This window comes from Gopherus evgoodei, chromosome 1 (assembly GCF_007399415.2).
Source record: "Gopherus evgoodei ecotype Sinaloan lineage chromosome 1, rGopEvg1_v1.p, whole genome shotgun sequence".
NCBI classification, from domain to species: Eukaryota; Metazoa; Chordata; order Testudines; family Testudinidae; genus Gopherus; species Gopherus evgoodei.
This window is the reverse complement of record NC_044322.1, coordinates 321,935,218-321,950,525: the sequence shown is the minus strand read 5'-3', so window position 1 is coordinate 321,950,525 and position 15,308 is coordinate 321,935,218.

Below are 15,308 nucleotides of genomic sequence, written 5' to 3'. Positions count from 1 at the left end.
ATACTCTCCTTGCATCCCTTACCTATACAGTCTATTGCCACGTGCAGCCTGGTAAATAACAGGTCTGCATTTTTCTTTCGCCCCTAAAAGTACGTGGCAATCTACAGTTTTGTTTTTTTTCCAGTGAGCAGGAGCATTTATCAGGGTCTATCCAGGAGAATGCCCTTCTAATAGCTGCTCCATTGTTTGGGCAGCTAGACCTATTCAGTCTCAATTAATTGTAACTACCTTCTTCCTCATGACTGTGTCTCCCCTTTATCCCCTTTAGGTGAGGGTGTTGAAACTGTCTGATCTGATCTGAAGTAAAGCATATAAATGACGAGTTGTGAAACGAATTGAAATATACAACGAATACCATAGGCGCTGACTCCATGGGTGCTCCACAGAAAAAAATAGTGGGTGCTCAGCAGCCACCAGCCACCCACCCATCAGCTCTTCAGCTGGAGGCACTCGGGGTGGGAAGAGGCGGAGAGAGATGAGGCCTCGGGGGAAGGAGTGTTTGGGCCTCGGGGGAAGGAGCAGGGTGGGGTCATCGGGTGAGGCATCCACCCAGAAAAATGGAAGTTGGCAACTTGGATTAATACAGATAATTATGGTCATATATCAGCACAATCTGAAATTTTCTGACCTTATTAAAATCTAGTTTGTCTTTTGACTGTAGCCCTGACAGCAAGATCAGCAAAATATTTTGAATTGGATTATAATTTTTATAAATGGGGAAAAATAATAGAAAATTATTAAGCAAGACTCAGGTCACTCCCCAGAGATCCATGCAGGAAGGATAATCTGTGTGCATGGATTTCTCACTTTCCATGTGGAAAAAGAACAGTTGAATCTGCAGCACTATCCCTGGATCTTGTAAATGGCCTTCTGTGGGGCCAGGGATTGATGTGTGGAGAGAAGGTATGACATGGATAGGGAAAAATGTACTACATGCACTGTTTCCCCACCAATTCCTCAAGAAGTCTATTTGAATGTAACCACAAATAACTTTATACTCTCTTTCCATGATATAGAAACATCTCTTTCCCCATTTAGGGTAGTGTGAGTAAGCCAGAAGCCTCAGTGCTTCAGATGAACTTGGAGAATCTGCACTTTCTGGGTAGCTGACTACCTTGTCATTTCTGCACATGGGTGAGGGGAAAATCCCCTTCCCCCATGGATGAAGTAATCTGAAGGAAATTTCTCTGAGGACAACCTCAAAGATCTTCCCCATGTTTTTCCATTAGCAGGGATGATCTGACCCCAAATATTCAGCTGTTCTCAACCAAGAATACTTATATAATCAGTTTTGTATAATGTTTGTTACATACCGTGAGTTCTTGAATATTTTTGAAAACCAGAATAAATGTTAAACTTAATAAGTGCATAGGAAATACTACTTGAAACTAGTAATATCTTACCTAATAGTGAAAAAATGAAAGCAAATTTTTAAATTTTATCCACTGTATATAATGATAGATGAATAGATATTTCTAATTTTAAGTGCATGTTATTTATCTGATGTCATATCTTCAGAATGATGTATAAGGCTCATTTTTATACAGATTGGGGGCCTGATCCCCTGGAGGGCAAGCATGCCATTAAGTTTCATAGATTCCAAAGCCAGAAGGAACCATTATAATCATCAAATCCGACTTCCAGTTTCACACAGGCCTTAGAACTTCCCCCAAAATATTTCCTACAGTATATCTTTTAGAAAAATATCTAATCTTGATTTAAAAATTGTCAGTGATGGAGAATCCACTATGACCCTTGGTAAATTGTTCCAATGGTTAAATACCCTGACGGTTAAAATGTTATGCCTTATTTCAATCTGTTTGTCTTGCTTCAGCTTCCAGCTGTTGGATTGTGTTTATAACTTTTTCTTCTAGACTGAAGAGCCCATTATTACCTAGTTGTTCCCCATGCAGATTCTTATATACTGTAATCAAGTCACTGTTTAACCTTTTCTTTGTTAAACTATGTAGATTGAGCTCCTTGAGTCTCTCACTATAAGACAGGTTTTCTGATCTTTTAATCCTTCTCAAGTCTGTTCTCCAAACCCTAGTTAATTTATCAGCTGCAAGGGTCCATGGACTATAACCTGAGTCTACAGAGCCTGATGTTCCCACAGTGCCATTAGGAGACCATGCAGAACCCCAGCCAGGGACCACTGTGGAGAGTAGGTGCCACAGTAAGTACGACCGAAGGGAATCAGAGTGACAGTACTCTGCAACCCTCTATTTGACCAAGTGCCCTATTTAACCCCAGGGGTTGGCCCACAAAGTTGAAACACAGACTTTGGCTGCTATGGCTCCAGACTTCACCTTGTCTTCTGATCTCATCCTGACTCTGACGCTGACTTTTGCCTCCTGACTCTGGCCTGGTATTGTCTCTGCTCTCTGGCTCTGACCTTGATTCCTGCCTCCTGATTCCATCCTGGTATTATCTCTGACCTCTGGTCTCTGACCGTAGCCTCACTATGACATGACTCTTGCTTACTCAACCTCCCTTGTGCGATTCATCCGACTCCTGTTCAGTGAATACAGTTCCTGATGTGCAGACCCCAGCAGAGTAGTGAGTGCTAGGCCAAAATGTATGCCCTGGTCCCTTATATCAGCATAATTCCTGAATTGTGGACTCCAGCCTTTGCCCGAGTTGCTCTGAACAGACTTCAAATCCTTGCAGACAGAGTCTATTCTGAATCACAGTTTGGCTTCAGAGCCAAAAGGTCTGCTATTGACATGGTCTTCTAGCTAACTACAAGAGAAATACAGAGAATAAAAAAGCCCCTTTTCAAAGCCTTCATCGATTTCACAAAGGCTTTTGCCCTTGTCAGTAGAAGTGGACCTATTAGTGTTTCTAGAAAAAATTGGATGTCCCCCCAAGCTCTTAAGCATGATTCAGTCCTTCCATGAAAACATGTACGGCACAGTCCAATATGATAGCTCATACTCCAAGGCTTTCCAGATTCATAGAGGGGTCAAGCAGGGCTGTGTGCTTGCCCTAACTCTGTTTGAGATCTTCTCCTTGCTACTGAGACAAACTTTTGGTTTCTTAACTGAGGGAATCTACTTCCACACAAGATCTGATGGAAACCTGTTCATCTTGCAAGACACCAATCTAAAATCAAGACTCAGGAGGCCCTCATTCAACACTTCTTCTTCGCTGACAATGCAGCAGTGCACTCCACCCAGAAGCCCATCTCCAAAACCTCATTGACAGTTTTTCCAAAACATGCCAAGAGTTCAAGCTTACAATAAGCCTAAAAAAGATGAACATAATGTGCCAAGGAATTGAGGAAGCACTCTCCATCAACAACTATGAACAGTCAACCTTTCATTTGAAATGGAACTCAGCATCCACATTGGAAAAGGCACCACAACAATGTCTAGACTGAACAAGAGGGTCTGGCAGAACAATAAAACTGACAGAACACACAAAGATCTATGTGCATGTGTTACCAGCACACTTTTGTATAGGAGCAAAGCATGAACCTTATATTCTTATAACGAAAAGAGGCTCAACAGCTTTTATATGCATTGCCTCATCAAATCTTTGGAATCTCCTGGAGAGACAGAGTCACCAACACTGAGCTGCTCAAGCGAATGATACCAGACACCTCTGTGTTCTTGGGGAACCAGGGTGCAATATCCACCCTGACTCATGAAAGACACCTGCCCCCAGCCTCTGCTTAAATCAAAACCCATCAGAGGAAAAAATCTTGCAGAGAGCAGTGAAGGGCGTTGGGAGACACACCTAGACCCCTCCTGACAAGGGTGACAAGATTAAGAAATCTCCATTAGCATGCAGAATGGAAAGCAGAGACAATTCCCCTAGCCTCATCTGCATGAAAGATAGGACAGGGAGACATCTCAATTTATATATAGAATGGAGAACAGAGAACCTCACTGTACTCTGGGACCAGAAAAACAGGGAAGCACTGCATCCTGGGAATCTCTGCTCCAGATGCTAATGAACCTACCCCTGCACACACCCAGCTCAGCAGTTATCAGACTAATTCTAGTAATGAATCCTTGATTGATATCCAAATGCTGAAGCAGCCTAGTTGCATTGTGAGCTCCCTGGAAGAAAACACCTCCCATAGCCAAGAGTGATCAGCTCCTATTGTCTAGCCTAAAAAAAACCCATTGAGTCATCAGCTTACCTATAAACAAATCTAGTGTTCTCCCTTGAACTATTGTATTTTCTCTACAAAAATCCCTACTCACCCTCTAGTCAGGGTTCTGATGCTTAGATCCAAACTATGCATCGGTTCCACTAGAACTCCATCTTCTCCTGTCTGATCATGCTGGGGGCTCTGCCTGTCTCCAGCATTCAGGATCTTGAGCTCCAACCATCACCTGGGAACCCCGACCAGTTCAAGCATCAGGGAGTGGTGAGATCCCCTTCTCTGTCTCTCTGTCTGTCTGTCTCTCTCTCTGTTTTCCTTTCTACCTTAGGTATTAACCTTTAATAATGTATGTTATGTTAGTTAAGCTCTCCTTGTGTAGTTCAATAAATAGCTTTTATGGTTAAGTTGGTTGCTTCTTTTTTGTGTTTTTAGCTTCCCCCATTCACTCTACAGCATCACTTCTTTTACCTAAACTAAAGATCCCTGCAATGCCCAAATACTGTGGGGTTTGCTGATCAAGTAGGTTACTGCCAGTACAATTGTGTTGTAGTGAGGATAGGGATGTGCTGAATCTGGGACACATAAGGGTAACAGCTAGAAAGTGCTGCTTGACTCAGTCCATGGAGCCCAGGGACATATAAGGAGAGGCAGCTTGAAAGTGCTGCTTCATCCAGCCCAGTGAGTCTAGAGACATATGAGGTCAGCTTGACAGTGCTGATTGACCCAGTCCACTCAGACTTGCTCTGTTAATGTAAGTGTAGGTGTGTGTGCGTTCATCCAGTTCTGGGGCTGGAGTAACCCAGCCTTAGGGAACCTAGGTCCTGCAGGATAGTTCCAGCGGGAGGGGACTTGCAGAAGGGAGAAGTAGAGCTCCATATGAAAACACAGATGACACTAGCAGTACATTGATAGAATTACAGAATCCCCTTCCCCAGAAGAGTAACCTGAATAAATGAGCCTACCCCAAAGTAATGGGCAAATCTGGTAACACAGGCCAGCATACAAACACTCCTCAAACAGAGACTCTGCCACTGGCTTGGACATGTGTGCTGAATGAATAATGGGTGCACCCCAAAGGACATCCTCTACAGAAAACTGGCATCTGGAAAAAAGACCTAAAGGACACCCAAAATTGCATTTCAATGATGTGTGCAAGCGAGACCTCAAAGAAATGGACATGGATGTGGATAACTGGGAAGATCACACTCAGTACAACAGCCTTTGGAATCAAGAGCTTAACAAAGGTCTCCGAAGTTATGAGAGGAAGCAGTCCAACTTAGCAGAGGAGAAAAGAGCTCACAGAAGGCAGAGCCCAAAGGATCAAAAGACCATCTTTAAATGTATCAGAGGCGGCGGAGATTGTCTCTCTCGAGTGGGTCTCTTTGGCCACAGCCATGGCATCTATAAAACCAATTGAGTAAATTATTTACCTCTCAGGGGCACATACCCATGCTCTCTCCTCGAGACTGAAAGATGCCTACTAGTAGTGGACAACAGAAATGGACACCATATTCCATCAGTGGTTGCATCAGTGTCAAATATAGACAAAATAAAGTCTCTATTGCTTGATATTTCTCTGTTTATGCATACCAGGATCACATTTGCTCTTTCTGGTCACAGTGCCAGGTCAGGAGTCACATTCAGATGATAATCAACCATGATGCCCAAATCTTTTGCATAAGAACATAAGACTGGCCATACTGGATCACACCAATGATTCATCTAGCCTGATATTCAGTTTTCCAAAAGTGACTGGTGCCAGATGCTTCAGAGGAAATGAACAGAGCAGGGCAATTATTGCATGACCCATCCCCTTTTTCCAGTCCCAGCTTCCGGCAGTTGGAGGTTAGGAACATCCACATTATAGGGTTGCATCCCTGGCCATCTTGGCTAATAGCCGTTGATGGACCTATCCTCCATGAATGTATCTAATTTTTTTTTAGCCCAATTGTACTTTTGGCCTTCACGGCATCCCATGGCAATGGTTCCACAGGTTGAATGTGTGTTGTATGAAGTACTTCCTTATGTTTGCTTTAAACCTGCTCTCTATTAATTTCATTAGGTGACACCTGGTTCTTGTTATGTGAAGGGGTAAATAACACTTCCTTATTCACTTCGTCTGCACCATTCCTGATTATATAGACCTCTGTCATATCTCTCCTCAGTCTCTTTTCTAACTGAACAGTCCCAGCTTTTTAATCTCTCTTATACAGAGGCTGTTCCATACACCTAATCATTTTTCATTGCCCTTCTCTTTTTGAATGCCGCTGCACACAGAAGCAGATGTTACAGAGAACTAGCTACGATGACTCCAATTTCTTTCTTGAGTAGTAACAGCTAATTTAAAACACATGGTTTTTTATGTATAGTTGGGATTATGTGCATTACTTTGTATTTATCAACATTGAATTTCATTGTCTATTTTGTTGCCCAGTCACCCAGTTTTGTGAGATACCTTTGTAACTCTTCGCAGTCAGCTCTGGATTTAACTATCTTGAGTAATTTTGTATTGTCTGCAAACTTTGCCACCTCACTGTTTATCCCTTTTCCAGATCACTTATGAATTTGTTAAATAGCATTGGTCCCAATACAGATCCTTGAGGGCCCTGCTATTTACTTCTCTCCATTGTAATAATTGACCATTTATTCCTATTTTTTACCATGAGAGGACCTTCCCAGGATTAGAGTTTCCCCCATCCTATAAGTATTGCCTACAATCCTTATTCTTAGATGTGTGTGTGTATATATATAAAATAATAGGAGACATACCTGTTTCCTAGAACTGGAAGGGATCTTGAAAGATCATTAAGTCTAGCCCCCTGCCTTCACTAGCAGAACCAAGTACTGATTTTTGCCCCAGATCCCTAAGTGGGCCTTACACGCTGGGTTTAGCAGGCCAATGCTCAAACCACTGAGCTATCCCTACACTTAACCATATTGTTTGCTTGCAGCCATTTTACCAAACTATACAGATCACTCTAGATCAGTGATCTGTCCTCTTCATTATTTACCATTCTCCCCATCTTTGTGTCATCTGCAAACTGTCAATGATGGTTTTATGTTTTCTTTCTGGTCAGCTGATACAAATATTAAATATCATATGGCCAAGAACTGATCCCTGTGGGACTCTGCTTGATGATTCCTGGTTTATAGTTACATTTTGAGGCCTATCAGTTAGCTAGTTTTTAATCCATTTAATGTGTGCCATGTTAATTTTATATCATTCCAGTTTTTTTATTTGAAATATCATGCGGTACTAAGTCAAAAGCCTTACAGCAGTCTAAATCATTATGTCAGCATTATTACCTTTATAACCAAACTTGTAATCTCATCAAAAAAAGATAACAGTTGGTTTGACAATATCTATTTTCCTAAACCCATGTTCCATTTGCCATAATTTTATTACCTTGTGTAACATGCTGGGGGGGATAGCCGCAGGTGTGAAACAAACATATTTATTCCCTGCCTCAGCAAGAATGAGATTGTAATGGCAATTAGATTGTGTCAGCTCCCTGCCACCGCAGTCTGTCTTCCTCACCAACAAACTTCTCAAGGCTCTCCTATCCCCAACCTTGCTAGTAATGAGCAATCAGTGAACTTCAGCCCATAAGCTCCTCCAGAGATTTTTATCTCTGCAATGCACAGACCCTACCACTGTGCATTCACAGAAGATATTAAGTTCACTGTTCTGTTGAAGAGTCAGTACATCAGGTTTAACCCTTCCCTATTACTACCAGGGTCCTCCCATTTACCCTTCTAAAAATTGGCTCATTAGCTTTATTTCAGTCTTCTGAAATTTCCCCCAGTGCTCCAAATTATTGAAAAATCAACATTAATGCCCAGTGAGCTTCCCAACCAACTCTTTTAAAACTATGGGTGCAAGTTCAACAGGCTTGGACTAGGTCCTTAGTGAAAAGAAGCTAAAAAGTGAATGAACACAGAAACTGTACCCTCTCAGACCTTGGGGTGTACCTTTTGATCAGAGTTGGGAAATCTATCAGGAAATCCATGTCATTTGCCAGACCTGTTCTATGTTTAAAGGGCTGCAATTGCCAATGCTACAAAGCCACACGTGAAGTGTGATGAATGCAGTCTCTGGTGCTGTCAGCTAGTCACATTTTCACTTGAAATTATTTTTTAAAAACAAAACAAATAAAATATTTTTATTTAGAATGTGCACCAACACTCAGAGCCACCCTCTTCTCTCACAGCAGTTTAACAAGCTAATAAAGTGCTTCATGATGGAAAAATATCTGGTCCTAATAGGGATGGGTTTGGGCCCTTGGGGTGTCACCTGATGTGCTGAGACACCACTGACCCTGTCTATTCTGCCAGCCTCAATCCCTTTACCTGGCCTTGCTGGGTTAGGCTCACAAGCCTCTTTCAGCCAAGCACACAGGCAGGGCCACACCCTGCTACACAGAGGGACAGAGATCCACTCTGGAAAGATTCAGCCTTAGGGGCTTGCTCCAAAACTCTGGTACCCATTCCCTTTAAGGAGTACAAACTCAAAAGGTTTTATGAAATTTGCCCCCTCTCTCAATGTGAAGGGAGATATGCACAACTTCTCCCCCCCTCCCCATTAGACATTACATAAACTGGGTTATATTATAAACAAAAATAAATTTAACTACAAAAGGTGAATGTTAAGTGAATGTCAGAGATAAGAAAGCAGATTACTGAGCAAATAACCAGGGTAGGCAAGCTAAGCTCAATGTACTTAAGAAACAGGTTACACACTGTAATTTCTTACCCTAAATGTTGTTTTAGGCAGGTTGCATAGTTTCTGTCGTTCAGAGTTCCAGTTATATTTCTTTTCAGAATGGACTCCTATCTCAGACAGTAATCATTCCTCTTGGGCAAACAGGCCATGGAGAGAAGGAGTCCTGTTTGCCTTCCTCCACACCCTTAAATAGGATTTACATAAGGCAGGAATCTCCTGTTTCTACTGGAAGGGAAGGGTCAATTTTGGGAAAGTTACAAAACATCATAGAATCATAGAAGATTAATGTTGGAAGAGACTTAATGAGGTCATCTAGTCCAACCCCCTGCTCAAAGCAGGACAAACCTCAATTAAATAATCCCAGCCAGAGCTTTGTCAAGATGGGACTTAAAACCTCTAAGGATGGAGATTCCACCACCTCCCTAGGTAACCCATTCCAGTGCTTCACCACCCTCCTACTGAAATAATGTTTCTGAATATCCAAACTAGATCTTCCCTACTGCAACTTGAGACCATTACTCCTTGTTCTGTCATCTGGCACCACTGAGAACAGCCGAGCTCCATCCTCTTTGGAGCCCCTCCCTTCAGGTAGTTAAAGGCTGCTGTCAAATCCCTCCTCACCCTTCTCATCAGACTAAACAAGCCCAGTTCCCTCAGCCTCTCCTCGTAAGTCATGTTCCCCAGCCTTCTGATCATTTTTGTTGCCCTCTGCTGGACTCTCTCCAATTTGTCAACTTTCTTTCTGAAGGGGGGCCCCAAAACTGGACACAATACTTCAGATGTGGCCTCACCAGTGCCGAATAGAGGGGAATAATCACTTCCCTCGATCTGCTGGCAATACTATTACTAATGCAGCCCAATATGCCGCTAGCCTTCTTGGCAACAAGGGCACACTGCATATCCAGCTTCTCGTCGACTGTAATCCCCATGTCCTTTTCTGTAGAATTGCTGCTTAGCCAGTGGGTCCCCAGCCTATAGCTGTGCATGGGATTCTTCCATCCTAAGTGCAGGACTCTGCACTTGTCCTTGTTGAACCTCATCAGGTTTCTTTTGGCCCAATCCTCTAATTTGTCTAGGTCACTCTGAATCCTATCCTCCAGTGTATCTACCTTTCCCTGCAGCTTAGTGTCATGTGCGAACTTGCTGAGTGTGCAATCCATCCCGTCAGCGAGATCATTAATAAAGACGTTGAACAAAACTGAACCCTGGGGTACTCCGCTTGATACCACCTGCCAACTAGACATTGACCCATTGATCACAACCCATTGAGCCTGATAATCTAGCCAGCTTTCTATCCACCTTATAGTCCATTCATCGAATCCATACTTTTTTAACTTTCTGGCAAGAATACTGTATCAAAAGCATTGATAAAGTCAAGATATATAACATCCACTGCTTTCCCCATATTCACAGAGCCAGTTATTTCATCAGAGGAGGAAATCAGGTTGGTCAGGCATGACTTGCGCTTGGTGAATCCATGTTGACTGTTCTTGATCACCTTCCTCTCCTCCAAGTGCTTCAAAATGGTTTCCTTGAGGACCCACTCCATGATTTTTCCAGGGACTGAGGTGAGGCTGACAAGTCTGTAGTTCCCTGGGTTCTCCTTCTTCCCTTTTTGAAAAGATGGGCACTATATTTGCTTTTTTCCAATCTTCCGGGACCTCCCCCGATCGCCATGAGTTTTCAAAGATAATGGCCAATAGCTCTGCAATCACATCAGCCAGTTCCCTCAGCTGCATTAGATCTTGACCCATGGACTTGTCATGTCCAGCTTTTCTAAACAGTCCTTAACCTGTTCTTTCACCACTGAGGGCTGTTCACCTCCTTCCCATACTGTTGCCCAGGACAGCAGTTTGGGAGTTGACCTTGTCTGTGAAGACCGAGGCAAAAAAAGCATTGGATACTTCAACTTTTTCCACATCATCTGTCACTAGATTGCCTGCCCCATTCATTAAGAGTCCAACACTTTCTCCCAGGTAATGTTTAGTATTAGGTGACAATACCACGTGACTCCGTAGTATCAGTGTCCATGAGTCAGTGGCAGTATGGAGCGTTTTCAGGAAGCTTGGGAACCTAAAGTTCTGCAAGACAGAGGATATGAAGTCTTGTATCAAAAGGTACTTGCCTAATGGAACTCTAAGCTCAGCTAGGTTGGAGCAGTTTTGTGAGCAGTGATCCAGAAGCAGTAGGAAGGATGTGACTGGTCTAACTTAAGGACAGCAGTAGATCAGGAAACAGAGGACTGGATTCCAGTAAGGGGGTTTGGGGGAGGCACTGAAATTTTAAACCAGCTTGGCAGCCTGGAGCCATTACAACTAAAATCAGGTTGTTTCCTGCCTTTTCCACTATCAGTATATAAGTATTCAAGGTAGAAAACAAATTAGTTTAGTTTAAAATAGCTCTCAATTGACAAGATAGTTTACATTTAAATCTGCTTTCATTTCTCTAAGAATGTCTCCCTTTCATTATCCCCAAGTCCACAGGCCACTGTTCTCCCAGTCCATCCCATCCATAGCCCTGCACATTCTATGAACCTATACTTGCTTAAGACAATATATGACTGCTCATGTCTTCTGGGCTGGTACTTTCTGGCACAGATATCCCTAGGCTTGTTGCAGATTCTACAGCCTGCTATGCCACTACCCATTTGCCTAGCTCCACAATAGAAGCCCCACAATTCTCCTCATATCCTTCTTCAGTGCAGAAGTGTTGAAGCAGATTGTTGGGTGGAGAAGCAGTAATAACAAAATAGTAGCACAAACAGGGAATGATGTGGTATCTGGGGAACTTAGACAGTCACATAATCCCACTTTTAATAGTACTTTGGTTCCAATGTATGGTTAGAATCTTTTTAATGAAACTAGGTCTACTGGCCTTTGTTTGGGAAGAAGTGAAAGGGGTAGTGTGTCTTTTATTCTGACTACTGTTTGCACTGGTATGAGACACACTGACTAAAAAATGTGAAATAGTGATACACTTACAGGAAACTTGGATCCTAATGTCTTTCTTCACATAGCAAGCATTCTCATTTCCAGAATGAGCGAGAGTATTATGATTCTTTCTAACCCATTACCTCTTTGCATGGAATTTGGTATATTGCCTGGTTTTCATATAAATTATAATTAGAGCTCTGTTTTTTTAGTGTTAATTAATTTCATATAGACAGTTTCTGAGTTCTCTGATGTCCAAAAATTGAGAGGCTTTTTTCTCTTTACATAGTGTAAATGAGAAGATTTCTTCTGGTACTACCCAAAATTCTTGACTAAATAGGATAGTGCATTTCATATACCTCTCCCTGGCACTAGCCAGACATTTTTTATGACATATTTACCATAAAAAGCAGCTAATATTAAATACCAAATAATGTAATAAGAATGCACTTATTGTTATCCAAAGAGATTATAATTCTTCATAAATATACTTTTTGACTACATTGAGATATTAATGTGATGGAAAAGGATGTAATTTCCATTTTCAAGGAAAATGGAAGTTTATGAAAAAAACATAGTTTCCACTGGTAGATGGATAGAGAAAATTGTTGATGAAGAATTTTCAGTGCCACATTCAAGCATCACAATCATATACATATCAAAAAATAAAATGGTAACTGTTTAACTTGCTATAATAAAGCATTGAAAACATCTTCATGGATAGTAGCATGCTCCTTGCTTCCATGCACAACTGTTTTTAAAATGCTTGCTCAGCATTCGCATTGGACACAGGTAAAGTCAACACTTGCAATACAGAGAGTCAATTCAGGCCACTGTGGCTGTGTTCCTTTCCAGAAATCATGAATGGTTAAATGGGTGCTATGCAGAATTGCTTCTGAATGGTATTCAGCAAATTGTGCTGGTATTCTTCATCTCTTGAGAAGTGATCAAACAGAAACCTGTAGTTCGAAAAGTTCAGAGAAAATTCCATCTTTTGAAATGGATCAATTACTTGTGCTGTGTACCACAATGTAGTAGAGCTGTTCTCAAATCTCGTCTCAGGAGATAAAATGTTTCTGGCCAGAGAGGAATTTTATTGTCATACAATGTCTTGTAAAACAAATGGAAGTTTCATTCTGTATCTTGTTGCTCTTCTAAAGGCAAGTGATTCAGCAAAGTACATATTGCTTCTCCAAATTCAGAAAACTCTTTTATGGTTTTGCTTTCGAAGAGAACCTTTGCTTTGACTCACAGATTATTGAAATTTTTTTGTAGGTAGCGTGACAAACAGAGCTGACATCTGGAAGTAGGGCTGAAGGCAGCTATATCAGATTAAGCCCTATTTTCTAAGAACTGAAAGAGGTTACCTCAGGTTAATTATGGACACCAGATTCTAACTAAGGGCAGCCTGTGACCTTTAAAAATCTCTCCCAGTGAGAGAAAAGGGATGAAGGAATGAGAAGCAAGCCAAGACAGGTTATGGGCAGTGAGGAGAAAAGGCTTCTAGGTAAAGAGCTGTTTTTCCTCTATAAGGGATAATCTTGCATTTATTTCTGTTTGTGGAAGGACCTAGGTTCCTAGCATAGCTAGGCCCAGAGTTAGTTAGGTCCTGTATACACTGGCAAGTTTCTGTGCAGTGAAGAAGCTTTCTGTGCTGTAACTCCCAAGGTGTACACACTACAAGCCACTTAGTGCATAGAAACTGCGCAGTTGTAGAGCTGTAGAAAAACTACCCCAACGAGAGGCGTACAGCTTTCTGCACCGAGGCTACAGCACTGCGGTGCCAGTGTAGACACCCTGGTCAATTACAGTGTTGCGAATGGCCTCCAGGAGGTGTCCCACAATACCTGTTCTCGCCTCACTGGTCATCAGTTTGAACACTACTGCCCTGCCCTTAAGTGACCAACCATCATCCCCACCCCATAAATTCCTTTGGAATTTTGGAAGTCCCCTTCCTGTCTGCTTGGTGACGTGTGCAGTAATCTCTGTGCATCTTTCCAGGTGACCATGCCTGCTCCATGCCCTAGGTGATCCCCTGCTTGGAGCAATGCCGACCTGCTGGACCTCACCAACATTTGGGGAGAGGACACTGTGCAGTCCCAGCTGCACTCCAACCATAGGAATTATGATACCTATGGACAGATTTCACCATGCATGACAGAAAGGAGCCATGACCGGGGACACATTGCAGTGCATGGTCAAAGTGAAGGAGGTGCAGAATGCCTACCACAAGGTGCAGGAGGCAAACCGCTGCTGCAGTGCTGTGCCCATGAGCTGCCGATAGCATAGCATGCATAGCATAGCAAAGCAAGCATAGTAACAAATATTAGTGGCTTTCAGCTTCAAATTGCTGCCTCAAGGCATCCCTGATCCTTATGGCCCTGCACTGCACACCTCTAATAGCCCAGGTCTCTGGCTGTTCAAAGTCAGCCTCCAGGCGCTGAGCCTCACATGTCCAGCCCTGAGTGAAGTTTTCACCCTTCCTTTCACAAATATTTTGGAGCATACAGTACAACATGCGGCTATAAGCATAGGAATATTGTCATTGGCCAGGTCCAGCTTCCATAGAGGCAGTGCCAGCAGGCTTTTAAATGGTCAAAAGCACACTCAACAGTCCTTCTGCACTTGCTCAGCCTGTTGTTGAACCACTCTTTGCTGCTGTCAAATAGCTCTGTGTATGACTTCATAAGCCATGGCATTTAAGGGGTAGGCAGGGTCTCCCAGGATCACAGTGGGCATTTTGACTTCCCCTATGGTAATCTTCTGGTCTGGGAAGAAAGTCCTTGCTGGCAGCTTTGGAACAGGCCAATGTTCCGAAAGATGCGTGCATCATGCACCTTTCCAGACCAGCCTGTGTTACAGTCTGTGAAACACCCACTGTGATCCACAAGTGCTGGAGAGTGATTGAGATTAATGTTCTTGATGGCTAGGTGATCTGGTGCCAGAATTGAAATATGCGTGCTATCTATCAGCTCTCTGCAGTTAGGGAAGCCCATTTGTGCAAAGCCATCTACAATGTCAAGCACATTGCCCAGAGTCATGGTCTTTCGGAACAGGGTGTGTGATTAATGGCCTTGCAGACTTCCATCAACATGAGTTCAATGGTAGACTTTCCCACTCCAAACTAGTTAGTCACCAATCGGTAGCAGTCTGGAGTAGCCAGCTTCTGCAGTGCAATCGCCATGCATTCTCCAATGGCAGGGCAGCTCTCATTCTCGTGTCCTTGCGGCGCAGGGCAAGCTCATCACACAGTCCCATGAATGTGACTTCTCCTCATCTGAAAGCTCTGCAGCCGCTGCTCATCATCCCAGAAGTGCATCACGATGTGATCTCACCACTCAGTGCTTCTTTCCCAAGTCCAAAAGCGGCGTTCCACTGTGGTCAGTACTTCCATGAATGCCACAATTGATCTCGCATCATAGCTATACGCGTGGTGAGATCAGTGTTGCACTCCTCTTGCTTTGTAGTTTAAGGAATAACTCCACTGCCACTTGTGACGTGTTAGTCAGAGCAAGCAGCATATTGGCCAACAGTGTGA